This window comes from Lolium perenne, chromosome 4 (assembly GCF_019359855.2).
Source record: "Lolium perenne isolate Kyuss_39 chromosome 4, Kyuss_2.0, whole genome shotgun sequence".
NCBI lineage: Eukaryota > Viridiplantae > Streptophyta > Magnoliopsida > Poales > Poaceae > Lolium > Lolium perenne.
This window is the reverse complement of record NC_067247.2, coordinates 226487394-226501078: the sequence shown is the minus strand read 5'-3', so window position 1 is coordinate 226501078 and position 13685 is coordinate 226487394. Positions and strand designations below refer to the sequence as shown.

The window sequence follows — 13685 nt, the reverse complement described above, 5'->3', positions numbered from 1 at the left end:
CCGAGGATGTAATTATTGATTACATTACGCACCATACTTAATGCAATTGTCTGTTGTTTTCAACTTAATACTGGAAGGGGTTCGGATGATAACCTGAAGGTGGACTTTTTAGGCATAGATGCATGCTGGATAGCGGTCTATGTACTTTGTCGTAATGCCCAATTAAATCTCACAATACTCATCATATCATATATGTGCATTATCATGCCCTCTCTATTTGTCAATTGCCCAACTATAATTTGTTCACCCAATATGCTATTTATCTTATGGGAGAGACACCTCTAGTGGACTGTGGACCCCGGTCCTATTCTTTTACATCGAATACAATCTACTGCAATACTTGTTCTACTGTTTTCTGCAAACAATCATCATCCACACTATACATCTAATCCTTTGTTACAGCAAGCCGGTGAGATTGACAAACTCACTGTTTCGTTGGGGCAAAGTACTTTGGTTGTGTTGTGCAGGTTCCACGTTGGCGCCGGAATCCCTGGTGTTGCGCCGCACTACATCTCGCCGCCATCAACCTTCAACGTGCTTCTTGACTCCTACTGGTTCGATAAACCTTGGTTTCTAACTGAGGGAAACTTACTGCTGTACGCATCACACCTTCCACTTGGGGTTCCCAACGGTCGCGTGTTGTACGCGTGTCAAGCTAAATTTCTGGCGCCGTTGCTGGGGACTGAAGAAAAGTTGCACCACAGAGATTTCTAACTCCCTCGTCAACTACGCACCAGCAATGGCTCCCAAGTGGGGCAAGTTGATGTATGTGCAGGTGATGAAATACCTCAAGATGCCATAGTAAGAATGGGTGTGGGATTTTTCCGCCCCATTGAGGGACATGGTGTGGCGTCTCGGGAAGAACTATGCTCTACCACGGTGGAGCCCTCATCTTCTCAACATCAACAAACCCCTTCTAGTGAAGCAAATGATGCACCAACCCAAGAACAAGAACAAGACCCTCCCTCTTGTGTGCAAGATCAAGGACAAGATCAACCAAGCATTCATGATGGCTCCAATGAGGATCCATTCAATTCATTTCATTCACCTCATAATGTCCAAGATCAAGTACATGATGTTGAGTGATGTCTACGCACGCTTCTTTTCCTGTAGACAGTGTTGGGCCTCCAAGAGCAGAGGTTTGTAGAACAGCAGCAAGTTTTCCCTTAAGTGGATCACCCAAGGTTTATCGAACTCAGGGAGGAAGAGGTCAAAGATATCCCTCTCAAGCAACCCTGCAATCACGATACAAGAAGTCTCTTGTGTCCCCAACACACCTAATACACTTGTCAGATGTATAGGTGCACTAGTTCGGCGAAGAGATAGTGAAATACAAGTAGTATGAATGTATATGAGCAGTAGTAACGGCGCCAGAAAATAGCTTGCTGGCGTGCAGTTGATGGTAGTAATATTGCAAGAAGTAAAGATGCAGTAGAACAGTAAATAAGCGATGATTGCAGTATTTGGAAACAAGGCCTAGGGATCATACTTTCACTAGTGGACACTCTCAACATTGATCACATAATAAAACCACTCTACACTCTCTTGTTGGATGATGAACACCATTAATTGTGTAGGGCTACAAGAGCACCTCAATGCCGGAGTTAACAAGCTCCACAACATTCGATGTTCATATTTAAGTAACCTTAGAGTGCATGATAGACCAACACAATTATACCGAGTACTAACATAGCATGCACACCGTCACCGACAGACTATGAAAGGGGGAATAGATCACATCAATACTATCATAGTAATAGTTAACTTCATAATCTACAAGAGATCACAATCATAAACTACGCCAAGTACTACATGATGCACACACTATCAACATTACATCATGGAGGAGGAATAGAGTACTTTAATAACATCACTAGAGTAGCACATAGATGATATTCAACTAGATCGCAAAGAGAGAGATGAACCACATAGCTACGGTAGAGCCCTCAGCCTCGGGGGAGAATTACTCCCTCCTCATGGGAGACAGCAACGGTGATGAAGATGGCGGTGATGTCGATGGAGATGCCTTCCGGGGGCACTTCCCCGTCCCGGCGGCGTACCGGAACAGAGACTTCTGTCCCCCAGATCTTGGCTTCGCGATGGCGGCGACTCTGGAAGGTTTCTCGTACCGTGGCTTATTCGTCTCGAAGATTTAGGTCAGGGGGCTTCTTATAGGCGAAGAGGCGGAGTCGGAGGGGTTACGGAGCCGCCACACAATAGGGGGGCGCGGCCCCCCTCTTGGCCGCGCCGGGCACACGTGTGGGGCCTCCAGGGCTCCCCTCTGGTCCCCCTTTGACTTTCTGGAAGGTTCCGGGAAAAATAAGATGTTGGGCATTGATTTCGTCCGATTCCGAGAATATTTCCTTTGTAGGATTTCTGAAACCAAAAACAACAGAAAACAACAACTGGCACTTCGGCATCTCGTCAATAGGTTAGTTCCGGAAAACGCATCAAAACGATATAAAGTGTGAACAAAACATGTAGGTATTGTCATAAAACAAGCATGGAACATAAGAAATTATCGATACGTTGGAGACGTATCAGCATCCCCAAGCTTAGTTCCTACTCGTCCTCGAGTAGGTAAACGATAAAACAATAATTTCTGAAGTGACATGCTATCATAATCTTGATCAATACTATTGTAAGCATATGTAATGAATGAAGCGATCCAAAGCAATGGTAAAGACAATGGTTAAACAACTGAACCATATAGCAAAGACTTTTCATGAATAGTACTTTCAAGACAAGCATCAATAAGTATTGCATAAGAGTTAACTCATAAAGCAATAAATTCATAGTAAAGGCATTGAAGCAACACAAAGGAAGATTAAGTTTCAGCGGTTGCTTTCAACTTGTAACATGTATATCTCATGGATATATTCAACATAAAGTAATATCATAAGTGCAAATATGCATGTAAGAATCAATGCACAGTTAACATAAGTGTTTGCTTCTTGAGATGGAAGGAAGTAGGTAAACTGACTCAACATAAAAGTAGAAGAAAGGCCCTTCGAAGAGGGAAGCATGGATTGCTATATTTGTGCTAGAGCTTTTATTTTGAAAACAAGAAACAATTTTGTCAACGGTAGTAATAAAGCATATGCATTATGTAAATTATATCCTACAAGTTGCAAGCCTCATGCATAGATTACCAATAGTGCCCGCACCTTGTCCTAATTAGCTCGGATTTACATGGATTATCATCGCAATACATATGTTTTAACCAAGTATCACAAAGGGGTACCTCTATGCCGCCTGTACAAAGGTCTAAGGAGAAAGCTCGCATTGGATTTCTCGCTTTTGATTATTCTCAAATTAGACATCCATACCGAGACAACATAGACAACAGATAATGGACTCCTCTTTAATGCATAAGCATTCAACAACAAATAATATTCTCATAAGAGATTGAGGATTGTTGTCCAAAACTGAAATTTCCACCATGGATCATGGCTTTAGTTAGCGGCCCAATGTTTTTCTCTAACAATATGCATGCTCAAACCATTCAACTCATGGTAAATCGCCCTTATTTCAGACAAGACGAACATGCATAGCAACTCACATGATATTCAACAAAGGGTAGTTGATGACGTCCCCAGGAACATGGTTATCGCACAACAAGCAACTTAATAAGAAATAAGATACATAAGTACATATTCAATACCACAATAGTTTTTAGGCTATTTGTCCCATGAGCTATATATTGCAAAGACAAATGATGTAAATTTAAAGGTAGCACTCAAGCAATTTACTTTGGAATGGCAGAGAAATACCATGTAGTAGGTAGGTATGGTGGACACAAATGGCATAGTTTTTGGCTCAAGGATTTGGATGCATGAGAAGTAATCCCTCTCAATACAAGGCTTAGGCTAGCAAGGTTGTTTGAAGCAAACACAAGTATGAACCAGTACATCAAAACTTACATAAGAACATATCGCAAGCATTATAAGACTCTACACTGTCTTCTTTGTTGCTCAAACTCTTACTAGAAAATATCTAGACCTTAGAGAGACCAATCATGCAAACCAAATTTTAGCAAGCTCTATGTATTTCTTCACTAATAGGTGCAAAGTATATGATGCAAGAGCTTAAACATGATCTATATGAGCACAACAATTGCCAAGTATGTGCTCGGTGAATGTCTTGGAGTTATTCAAGACATCATACCAATTACCACATGTAGCATTTCCCGTTTCCAACCATATAACAATTAACGAAGCAGTTTCAACCTTCGCCATGAACATTATGAGTAAAGCCTAAGGACATATTTGTCCATATGAAACAGCGGAGCGTGTCTCTCTCCCACACAATGAATGCTAGGATCCATTTTATTCAAACAAAACAAAAACAAAAGCATACAGACGCTCCAAGTAAAGCACATAAGATGTGATGGAATAAAAATGTAGTTTCACTAGAGGAACCTGATAATGTTGTCGATGAAGAAGGGGATGCCTTGGGCATCCCCAAGCTTAGATGCTTGAGTCTTCTTGAAATATGCTGGGATGAACCACGGGGGCATCCCCAAGCTTAGAGTTTTCACTCTCCTTGATCATATTGTATCATCCTCCTCTCTTGATCCTTGAAAACTTCCTCCACACCAAACTCAAAACAACTAATTAGAGGGTTAGTGCATAATCAAAATTCACATGTTCAGAGGTGACATAATCATTCTTAACACTTCTGGACATTGCACAAAGCCACTGAAAGTTAATGGAACAAAGAAATCCATCAAGTATAGCAAAACAGGCAATGTGAAATAAAAGGCAGAATCATCCAAAGCAGACGATCAGTAAAGACGAATTTTTAAGAGGCACGGACTTGCTCAAATGAAAATGCTCAAATTGAATGAAAGTTGCGTACATATCGAGGATCACTCATGTAAATTGGCAGAATTTTTTGAGTTACCTACAGAATTCAACCCAAATTCATGACAAAGAAGAAATCTGTTTACGCAGCAATCCAAATCTAGTATGAACCTTACTATCAAAGACTTTACTTGGCACAACAATGCAACAAAATTAAGATAAGGAGAGGTTGCTACAGTAGTAACAACTTCCAAGACTTAAATATAAAACAAAATTGCTGTAGTAAAATAAACACATGGGTTATCTCCCAAGAAGTGCTTTCTTTATAGCCATTAAGATTGGCTCAGTAATTTCAATGATGCACTCCTAAGAAATAGTAGTTGAAGCAAAAGAGAGCATCAAAAAACGAATTCAAAATAAATTTAAGCCTAACCCACTTCCTATGAAAAGAAATCTTGTAAATAAACAAATTCATGAAGCATAATGCAACAAGCATAGAAAGATAAAACAAGTGCAACTTCAAGATTCTCAACATAAAGAGGGGAAACTTAATATTATTAGGATGCATATAACCATGTTTCCCTCTATCATAATAATGTCCAGTAGCATCATGAACAAACTCAATAATATAACTATCACATAAAGCATTCTTATCATGAGTCTCATGCATAAAATAATTACTACTCCCAACATAAGCATAGTCATTCTTATTAATTGTAGTGGGAGCAAATTCAACAAAGTAGCTATCATTATTATTCTCATCAAGTGTAGGAGGCATAGTATAATCATAATAAAATTTACTCTCCATAGTAGGTGGCACCAAAAGACCACTATCATTATAATCTAAAGGTATAAACGATGCCCCCCATAGGGGACTTCACAGCGATCAGCGCACGTGAGCCGTCCGATCTTCACATCTGAGCAATTTCGTCCGTTTATTCTAGGCAGAAAACAACGCTTTGATTGGCCTTCCCTGCGTGGGCGTTTCCTGCAGGTTCCTCCACTAGCTAACCCATGTAACAGCGGAGTTTTACCCGTCTCTGGCTGCACGTTGGTCCCACTTTCGGTCGGGACCGCACGTCAGTCACTGCGAGTGAGATTTGGTTCGGTCACGCTTGGCGTCGGGCCGTGGAAAAGATCTCCACGAAAGGGGTAGGTTCGGGTTTTCGTCGCGCGCCGTATCGCTGGTCAGCGCTGCTCCTCTCCCCCAATCCCCTAACGCAGTGAACCTAGACCAATCCACACCCCTCTCCCGTGCTGCTCCTCTCCCCCAAATCCCCTTCCGTGCTGCTCCTCCCCAATCCCCTACCTCCACCCTATCTCCGGCGAGCCGCCGTCGGCCGCATCCTCTCGCTCTGCCTGCCGCCGCCACACCATCGATCTCTGGGCCGGGTCGAGCCGTCGCTGTAGCCGCACGCTGCAGATCCGCCTTGTTTTTCGCGCACGACCGCTGGCGCAGCCCAGCCTCCGCCTCTGGTTCCTCGTCTTCATCGTGTGCATCAGCTGGCCGAGCTCTATCTCCTCCACCACAATTTTTTTCTGCACATACGAGAAGGAGGCAGTTGGGAGATGGCTCAAGGGCACGGGATCCAAGTCGTCGTTCTCGTCCATCCGAGGTATCTATCTCCATGAGCAGCTCCAAGGATCCTCTCTCTTTATATCCCTCTCAATTAATCCCCAAAAATCCTCAAAATTGTTTGTACAGATTCTGTTTTACCTCTGCTCAAAGGCGTTTGGCATAATTGTTGCAAGGAAAGATTAATCTATTTTGTATATTTGCTATACTGATTACTCAATAATTTCATTCTTTTCTGATGGCATGATGTATATACACATCCTCCCCAATAAGAGAAGAGCATCGGTGTTCATCTGCTTGCTTCTCATGGAGAGGGCTCGTTGGCAGATGATTAGGCCGGTTGGGTGGTCGGTTCTGCTACCAGTAGCAGAAGGTGAGCATCAGGTGGGTCACTAGCGTTGCTGGTTTAGTCGGAGATGGCAGGGGCACGAGGAGGAGGGGTGAGTGGTCATGGCCAGCGTTCGTCCACTGTCAGATCAGGCGAAGGTGAAGCAAGGGTGGAGGTTGCAGCAGTGCCTGAAGGAAACTCTAAATGTATTTGCTCACGAAATAATTCCTTTCTATGTGAGTACTTTGCAGATGTTTATGCATGACCTGGAATAATACATGTTGCAGGCTATTATGTGTCATCGGCCTTCTCATGCCCACAAGAATAGAATGTTTGATGTTATCGTATAAACACAAGTTTCTCCATGTTGGAAGTTGTTTCAGGAAGGATAACATGTTTCCTGCTAATTTTTCTCATCTTTTGTACATTGTTGGTCTGCTGCAACTTCAATCATTATTTGGGTGCATTCTAGGTTTGCTAGAGCTTCTTCCACGGTTAAAGGAAAAGCAGAAAGTTCATGCCTACTAAACTTGGTTCACAAAGATTAGCAGGTTTGCTACTAATTCTGGTCGTCTTGGTGCGTCGCAGGTTTGTTACTAATGTTGACTTTTTAATGCATTATAGGTTTGCTACCAAATTTCAGAAAATAATTAAACCTCTTTTTGAATTCCCATCCATAGAGGTATTACCTGAATCCAGGGTATTCAGAGAACACCTAATATATTTGTGGACCACTACTTGTTCTGGTGTTACAAGGTAAAGGTATTTTTTCAGTAATCCTTTCAGAGTAGCTTTTATGCTTTTCTAAATAGATGCGAACATCTAAAGCATCTGTGTTTTACATATTTCTTAGTTGCAATCATGCATCATCGTATTTCATTACCATAGTAATCAGGTTGTTGTTTAATTTTTGTTACATAAATATATGTTATATATACGACCTAGCGCTTGCAGATTTATAAATACAGAATCTTTTTGTCGTGTTCATGCTCTCATCTTCTTCCAAGTTTGCCTGAAAAATGGTCTCTGGTACTTTTATGTCTCCAAGGAGTCTGGGTCTGATCTGCTGTTACCCAATCTTGCCAAGAAGGTTTCATAGAGGTGAGGTATTTGACCTAAAGATCTGATTATATATTTTTATACGGTCCCCAGCAAGTAGCAATGCAAGTTTTGTGATTCCTTTTTTTGTATATTCCCACAGGTTATACTTGAGTGGTGCGTCTGGCAGGGGCAAGCTGGAGCATGTCTATTCCTCTCCGATAGAAGGCAGCATGCCTCCCTGATGGAAAAGAAGCAAAGGGACCTCAAAAGGTAGGAATCTCTTCTCATGCTATTCAGTTTTGAGTCTCTCTTCGCCTTGGATGATATCGACCTTTTTGATCCAACACATTAGGTCAGGAATAGTTTCCCTTTTTAGGATTAAATAATGCAAGGGTGCTTTTACATATTTGTTAAGAAAACGATTAATGCGGATATCGATTCCCACAACGTTACATACAGGTTCAGAAACAATGACATGAATTATCCTCTTAACATACATGTTCAGAAACGATGACATGATGTCGCTAGCTTTTTAGATATTTTTACTGGCTATATGAATTGTCAGGTGGATTTTCCAAACATGTATTGGAACACAGTAGAGGTTGATTCGAGTGACATTTGTTGGTACATATTGTATTTTTTGTGCTTTGTCAGGTGGCTTGGTCCGCAGGTTAAGAGGACAATGCGAAAGAACTATTGTGCATGTCCAATGAATGACATTCTCTTAGCACGGTCCATATTTTGTGTTCTGGTAGTGCGATGGATTATATTAGCCAGCAGCAGTGAATGAGAAACCGCAGCGGAGGGCGCCGCTTGGCCTCCGCGGCAGCCGTTTGCGTGGGCTCTTCTGCTTTGGATGAACTGCAGCAGCGTCGCCTGCAGCTAGCACTCTGGATTGCCATGATCAATCGCAACAGCTACATCACTCGGTTTTCTCATTTGAATTGTTAGGCTGGTGTTGAGTCTGACATCGACCATGGCAAGTTCGCTCACCGAAACAATTAAGCACACTAATGAAAATTTGAAATATCCATTGGGATTACTTCATATGAGTTTTTTAGGTTGGTGTTGAATCAGGTATTATAGTTTACCCATTTATACAATATTGTGGGGTTTTTCATTTAGTTTCTCCTTTTTTCTATAAACAATGCAGCTACTTTGAACCTCTGGTTGTATACGAGTCATTTGTTGTGACGAATGAGTCATATTTTGATTATACTTACTAAATCAACTAGAAGAGAAGTAGCTCACAATGTTGCAAGAAATACCAAGCATGATATACCTGACATGTCCTTGCTCAATATAAAGCGGATCCACAATATGCCTTTTTCTGTTCCTATTCCTAGACTAAAAACCATTGTGAAGACAACTTATCTAAATAAAATAATATGAAGTCCTGTAGTAACCATGTTGTTGTATGTTGTCTTTTGTCTAAAGTATTTTGTTATTTCTGAAATGTCATATAGTATTGTTTTCTATGCTCTTTCTTGGACTGAATTGCTCAGTGTGCATCTTCAGTACTGCTATGTAGTAGTTATGTTTTATCCATTCTCAGTGTACAAGTTGTAATGTTTCTATTATCTTGCTTCCCTATATCAGATAATACTTCTCCTAGCTAGGTTCACACATTTGGGTTCTTCTTGTGTGCTGCATACATTTCTCTTTATCCATTGTAGATGGTAAATTATTAGTCGCACTGAACATCCATCTTTAAGTCAGAGCAGAATTATATGTTTCCAAGAGTTTTCTTCTGTTTTTTTAATTAACGGTGAGAAATTAGATTCATTGGCATCACAACAACAGTGCTTGCTTTCACGCTCATTGGCCAAACTTCAAGGGAAAGCTGCTGCTACTAGAAATGGTGGTGGAACCATGGTGTCACACTGTATCTATATTGTTTGTGCTTTACAGGTTGCTACTACTGTCATTCGGCCCATCTATTCATTGCTTGACCTTGAAACTGGCTTTTTTTTAAAAAAATTAATGGTCTTCACTTACTTAAAATCAGTACCACTCCGTGATTTGAACTCATTTGACACACTTATTTGGATGCACGTGCAGAAAACTCAACTTGGCAAATAGGCATATATTTTGTCTTATGTCTCCTTTCTCATTATCTTTCTAATTGGGTTTTAACTGATCTACTCTCCTCTTCTTTAACTGATCTAGACCTCTGGCTTATAGATCACGAAATAGCTTGAGAAATCTGTGTTCTATCTCCTCTTGTATGAACTGCTTGTTTATGTCCAAAGACTCAATTTATTCATGTTTGTTGGCATGTGTTTGCACTCTTCTTGCAGTTTCAGGTCCGCCTTGCAGCTGACAAGGTCTCGAGCATCTGACAAGAGGGAGAGGAGGAACACAGCCGCGTTCTAGCTCGGCGATGAGAAAGCTAGAGGATAATAGAAGATGAGCTTGCGTTCTAACATGGTAAAACGGAGACAGACCATACAGCCAAGAAGTAGCTCACTACCATGTAGTGAATTTGTTGGTATCCTTTTTCTCTTATACATATATATTCTAAAGAAGATAGGAAAAGTTGCTGCTGTAACTGGATTTTATTTCTGTTTTACCTTTGGATCTATCGGTATATATGGTGCATCACTTGGTAGCTATATGGCTATATTAGAGCTTCTGCTATTTCTTGACTGCGGCCTTTGGTATCTATATGGCTATATTAGAGTTTAAGTTCTTTTTTCGTAAAGTAAGCTTTGCTACTATTTTTTACGAGAAATCTCCTTGCTAAAATTTCTTGTGGGGCCTATCATCAGTAGTCAATTGGACTTCTTCTAGGCACATTTGTAGAGATGTTTTTGGTCGATATCATGGCACCTGGCATGGGAAACTTCTCGCTTAGCTCTCCATTCTTGCTCTGACCTCCTTTCATGTTGTCATTAGAAGAAACATCAAAGGCAATACTCGCTATCATGTTCTTCAATTCAAATGCAGTTCCAGTGCTTTGATTTCAAATGCTACCTAATTTGTTCTTCATTGCCATGGGCTCGGACAAATTTTGAAACCAATAATTCTCTGAACCCTATTGATCCCTAAAAAAACATTGATTTTCTATGTTCTAGAGTCTATGTCACACTTGTGCCTCTCTGTGTTGCTTTCATATTTTTTTTTGAGCACGTGTCATGAAGAGGTAAGCATATCTAGCACATCACTTTACCATTGCCAAACCTTTGATAGAAGATAAAGATTTACTTATTTTATTCAAACAACATGTTTGAGCATTCCAATCTAATTTAGAGACCATGGTACTTGGATTTATGCCTCCCCATGTATGAAGTACAAAGCCTAAAAAACCAACACGCATTATTTATTTCCTATTTGGCTATTTGTTCTGAGGCATGGCAGCTGCAGCCTCTGTGGCTGAAATGATGAAAGCATGATATTTGCCTCCTCTGTTTTCCGAGACTCCTCTCCTTACTTTTGTGATGTTTTTTTCTACCTAGACTTTCTACTGATATTTCCATTTTATAATTAATTGTCCTGATCTGACTGCACTTGATAAGAAACAGTTGACTGCACTGATATATCCTTTTTAGGAGTTAATAGTTCTTACCTGACTGCACTTGGTAAGAAACACTTGATGCTATTTAGTTCTAAATTAGGCAACTTTGTTGTTTTCTAAATTTATAATTGTATGATACTTCTTTATAATGGCGCGATGGTACAAATGTGTTCTTTAATTTTGGCGTCTTCTGAATAATACTCTTTGGTCTATCCCATATCTCTGAACTCTCAAGTTATTGGCTTTGTGTTCTGTTTCGTCCTTTCAAGTCATATTTCCTCCATAATATATATTGGTTTGAACATGGTATTTGTTCCCATATAGCTTAATGATTTACATTGGTTACTACTTGGCTGGAGAGTTTGAGCTTTTGTGCTACCATTCATGTTTCTCTCATGCTTAAAAGAATTTTTATTGCATATTTCCATATTTTCTGAATTTGGCTTCTAACTGAAGCGGAAATTATATAACATTCAAGGAGAAGGATCGGAGATGTTTCTCACTACCTGAGTAATTAAGTAGTACCATTTTAAAACAAAAATACATGTATTCGTATGTGTATTAATGGGCAGTTGTACTGGCAAGAGATGCATACAAAGGAATCTGGGGGTGATTGGCAACACAAGAAGCCTAGAACATCGGCTAGAAAATCTGGCATGTTTCCTCTTATTTTGTAATCTGTGTGGCATAGGCTGAATGGCAACACTAGGCATTTATATTTTTTGATATAATTTGTACATGCATTTTTTCTTGGTTTGAGTGATGGAGGTGTACAGGAGAACAAGCTAAGATTAAGAATGATGATATGCTACTTGAGTGGTGATAAAAGACCAAAAAGTTTCGATGACGTCCTGAGCAAATGAAAGGGAAGGTGTACAGTTGAACTCTGTCATGACTAGCCACTGTCCCCCGCAAAAAAAATGACTTACCACTGTCAATTGGGGCTCATCTTATGTCTCCTGGTGCCCGCCGGTTTTTCTTGTATAATAGTACCTACCGGCAGGGCTTCTCTTCTTCTGCTTTTGATTGGGTTTTCCTTGCAGCTACTGCCTCACCAGCGCTCCGGTTATTTGCCAAACAGAGCAGCTGCCTACAACACAAGTCGGTAAGTTAGCTGACATTCTACACTGTCTTTGCCAAAATTACAACAGCATTTTTAGAGAAAAAAATGCTAAAAATACTTTGCAGAATTATGTATATACTGTTTTGTAGAATCGAAGATACCCAAATATATTTTTTTCTCTTCCTTCATAGGTTAGATGTCTACCTAATCGAGAAACAATTTCTATGAATTATTTCTTGAACTGAACCTTTCTCTGTCCATAGTTTAAGCTTTCTTGAAGCTAAAACAAAAAGAAATCATCTTTGCAAGCATGGATGTTTATTACATACACAGCTTATGGACAACTCTTTTATGTTCTGTTACTATCTTTTAACCTGCAAACTTGTATTTATGTTTTCTTACATTTACTTTTAACAGCTGCAGAGCGGACGGGGCTCATGGGCTATTCTGTGTGCTCAGAAGGCGTGAGCAAAGGCGGAAGGACATGCCGGTGGCGATGAATCTGTGGTGCAGGTCATGAGCATTGTAGTGCGCTCTTCTGCATCCATTGGTACTCCGGCCAGAATTGAGCAGAGGTGGTGGCAAAAAGGATGCAACCAGGGCGTGGCGTGGCGCCATGCCTAACTTCATAGTTTCCGTTTCAGTGGTCCATACACGCTTCTTCTGAATTTTGTGAGATTTCGAGTATGTGTGTACCTATGGGTGAAGGGTGATAAAAAACATCTGCTTCAATTTTGTTTCAATCATGATAATATGCTGTCTTTTCAGCTTTTAAGTATTATAAATCTGCGACCAATGTATGATCTCTTCTACACGTACACTATTTCAGTTAGCTATTAATCATCTGATTAATGATTACCGAAGATTTCAGTTAGTGGATTTTACCTTTGTACATCAGCTCCTTGGTCACAACACTAGACACGAGGCTGAGCAACTGTCTCTTCTCAAGGCGTCTATGACCTTCGATGCCATGGCCCTCGCCTCCTGCGGCAGTGCATGTCAATAGCTTTGAAGGCGGCGGCAGCTGTCTAGCATGCAGTCAGGGTCGCAGGTTTGGCAGCCCAGAACAACAAATCGATGACGCCCACCTCGTTCAAGCAAGGACAGAGGAGCTCACTGCAGGCTCTGACTGTAGTCACCAGTATCGATTGGTGGTCAGAGTATCAGCAGAGACGGCAACGATTTGTGCGCTGAGAAAAATAGTTGGAACACAATTTGGAGGGGTGGCGGTTACCGAATCAGGTCGTACTGTCGAGGACGCCATGAATTGATGGCGATAGAGCTGAGCTCCAAGCTCGAGGGAGAGGAGTGAGAAAGGGGATCCAGAGAGACGACATGTTGATTCCCTATTTATA

The 13685-nt window shown here is 40.8% G+C and overlaps 1 long non-coding RNA gene across 1 annotated transcript; it reads right to left on the bottom strand.

Annotated features, from left to right (window-relative positions):
- Positions 1-12092: 12092 nt before the first annotated feature.
- Positions 12093-13678, bottom strand: LOC127323317 (uncharacterized). The gene is made up of 3 exons (XR_007865542.2): positions 13565-13678; positions 13216-13459; positions 12093-12357 (listed from the first exon to the last, which is right to left on the bottom strand). It is a non-coding gene; the product is annotated as an uncharacterized lncRNA (long non-coding RNA).
- Between the last annotated feature and the right edge of the window lie 7 nt (positions 13679-13685).